We start from the raw sequence: 3,854 nt of genomic DNA on the forward strand, positions 1-3,854 counted from the left end.
TGATCCGACAAATTAGTACTAGCGCCCTTCTCTCAGGTCGTACGCATGCATGCATGATCCGACAAAATGCATGGGACACTACTGCACTAGCTAGCAATAAATACTAGTCCTGATCCTCTCTCCTAATTCATTTTTCTTTCCCTGATTCCACAAGTTAAACGGATCCAGCTTTACAACTCATGACGTGTTTAACATTTACAGTACAGACATGGTCTAGCAACTTGTTATGTTCCTCACCAATTGCCTAAATATGAAAAAGAAAATAATGCCATGCACCCAGAATATGCAGTACTCATATATAGCCAGGGTAAGTAAATGCGGCATCAAATCTTTCCCTGCAAAACTTAAGTAAATGCGGCATCAAATCATTTTGGTCATCATCGAATTATCATTCAAGTGGTAAAACTCCATTTAAGAGTCCTCTAAAATGTGACCACACATGCATGATTGATGAAGATTCATCTAATTTAGTGAATTATTTATATATATATATATATGAGTTTCATGATCTAATTATAATATTAGTTCTCCATTTCAACGTCTAAAATACAAGAAGGGAAGTCATTGTAGCCAGGGTTTTTCTCTTTTCCTTTGATGCATGTTAACGACTACATTCTCACACACAGTTCCAAAAAAAGGATGGTTGAAAGAATAGCTTAGTTATAACTAGGGAAATGGAGCAGAGAAGGCGGTAGAGTGGTAGGCACGAGCCAGCTGTCAGAGAATTGGAACCTAGTTAAAAGGAGAATATTGCTCCACGTGGAGGGTTAAACGGCCAAGGAAGCACTGATCTGCAACCTGACCCATGCAGGAGGTTCGATCCGTAAATGGCTCGCGAGGGAGTTTTGCATAACTATTCCATTTATAAAAATGATGTTATAAAATCACCCTGCTTAACTAAAATCTACTCTACTCTGCACAAGAATAAGAATCAGATGCTATAAGAGTCTTAGCATCACGTATTTTTATTAAATTAATATGTAATTTATTATTTTTATTATTTATTAAATAAAAATAATAAATTACATATTAATAAAATAAATATGTGTAGTATAAGTCCTCCAAATAAAATTTCATTTATTTTATAAGACTTCCTGACAAGACGGCGACAAGCTGCTAGCTAGCAACGTCTATATGAGATATGGACCTACAAAATTAGATCAAATTAATGTTCATAGCCATATTTCAAAGGATGGAGCCAACTAGAAACTGAGCCATTCAAGTCCATATATAATTGCCTGTCATGGGGACAGGACAGCCGTTCATTCACGTTGATTGAAGGTATTTGTTGCAACTAGCTAGCTAGGCTAGTGCTGTTTGTACACATGATGGACACATAAGGTTATACGTACGTACGGGGCATGAGCTAGCTTGCAGCCTTCGTCTTTGATATAATACTCGGGACATCATGCATGAGTACTTCTAGAGTACTCATCTCTGAAAAATATATTTCGAATTATATATTTTATTTTTATTATTATTATTTATATATATATATTAATCATCATAAACATTTTTAAAAAATAAAAAAAAATCACAATATTATTTAAATTTTTTTTTAATCACTAAGTTAAAAAAAAAAAAAATTCGAGACACCCATTCGAGACACTATTTCGATATATATATTAGAGTTTTGCTATATATAAATAAAGTCGCATACTAATCTGCATATTAATATTGATTATTTCATATTTAAAATTTAAATTAGCATTGTTTTTAATAAAATTTATTTTTTGACCAATTACAATAAATTAGTGCACATATTAATACACAAGTGTACTTGCAACTAGACTTTTCTTATATACTATCATGTACGTATAATGTATATCTTACTTATTATTAAATTAACTACTTTAAAAAACATATATATATAATTATTTTATATATACTATAATTGTTGTGCATCTCTCGGCCTTATGATCATTAATAAATTTGGCCTGCGAATATATAATTGTATATATATTTTTTCATTTATTTATTTTTATAAGATAACACTGTTATTATTGGTTCTATAATAATTATAAAAAATATCAAAATCCGAATATAATCTAATCTTTGTTTTTATTTTTAATTTTTTATTTCTGGATAATCCTGATAATTCCGGTCATGATCTATGGACCACGTGTACGAGGCATTATTATGTAGATGGTGGTGCAGGGTAGAGGCAAATTAATTGATTTGAGTTTCCGTACAATGTTACACTTTTCGATTTCCTTTACTTAGCTTCTTACCAGTTTTATTTTTTAGGTATGTTACGGGGAAACCTTACAATACATATTTATAACTCATTTATTATTTTTATTTTTTTATTTAAATATTAAGATAAAATGACTAAAATAAAAAAAAAAATTACATGTTGATTAAGAGGAGATGTACAGTGTAACGTTTCATGTTGAATTTCATTATTTTTACCCTAAATAAGCCAATAATTATAAAAAAAAAAATGTTGCATAGAAGACTTATATTATACACCTTCACTTAATCAACATATGATTTATTATTTTATTTAAATACTCATATTTAAGTGTTAGGATAAAATAGTAGAAAATGATAAATTAGATATTAGTTAGATAAAAATATATAAATTACATGTTAATTACATTATCATTTTCGTAACATATTCCCATTTCTCCGTACCTAATTATAATTTCAATTTTCATATATTTTTTATTATTTTATAATTAAAAATTATTTATTATATTTTATCTATAAATCTATTATCCAATTCTACATCATGAAATGATGAGAAAATAGATGATTAATATATTTTTTCTTTCATAAAAATGTTGTTAACTAAGAGATATTTAAGTCCCCACAACTTTAACTAAGAGATAAGATCAAGAAGAGATAAGAAGAAGGGATTCAAACTCTTAAGAGGGAAATGACTCCCACTTCTAGCAGGATATAGACTCACACTCCTAAAAAGAAAAGACTTCACAAGGTTAATTAGACTCCTATCACTCCAAGAAAATAACCTCTATAAATTACCTACATGAGGTAATAAATCTTGAACTCAACTTGATTTACTATACACTCTTGCTCTCATATTATATTTTCTCTTGGGAGTTTGAATCCCTTGGCATCCAAGTTTCCACAGGGCAAGCAGTGCCGCTCCTTTCATTTATTGCAGGTGATTCGAGTGATAGGTGGCAGTAAAACACGTCCTTAATAGATATAATCAGTTTATTTATTTTTGAACTTTTTAACTCATCATTCTCAAGCATCATACATCACACTTATTTTTATTTTTTTTAATTTTATTATTTTTAAATTAATTAAAATTTTTTATTCATCATCCATATACAACATATTTAATAAAAAAGAAATTTAAAAAATTAAAAATTATATAATTTTATTTATTTATAATATTAATAGTCTATATTAAATTTTAGACTATTAATATTAAGAGTTTAAGATAAATTATTAATTTAACTGAAAATCAAAATTTTCTATATGTCAAATTAATTAGAAGTAATTTAAGAAGTAGTGAACCACTATCCTGATGATTTTTTATTTTATTTTTACACCATCCTGATGATATTTATGAATCACCTGCAATGTAATAAGGTTTTATTAGATATGAAGTATTTATTCAATTAAATGATTATATATAATATAAATAAATTAAAAATTAAAAAAAAAAAAAAAAAAAAAAAAAAAAAAAAAAAAGGAAAAAAACAAAGGAGAGAATAATGGTTGATATTCTGTGGGAGTGTGTGTGGGTTCACAACATCACATTAAAAAGCGTTGGCAAGCGCTCTCATACGTCGCTATCAGTCATAAATTAAGGGAAAGCGAAAACAGGTATATAAATATATAAAGAAAACCCATCTCTCCCTCTCTTGAGCGGGAAA

Source organism: Carya illinoinensis, chromosome 3, assembly GCF_018687715.1.
Source record: "Carya illinoinensis cultivar Pawnee chromosome 3, C.illinoinensisPawnee_v1, whole genome shotgun sequence".
Lineage (NCBI taxonomy): Eukaryota > Viridiplantae > Streptophyta > Magnoliopsida > Fagales > Juglandaceae > Carya > Carya illinoinensis.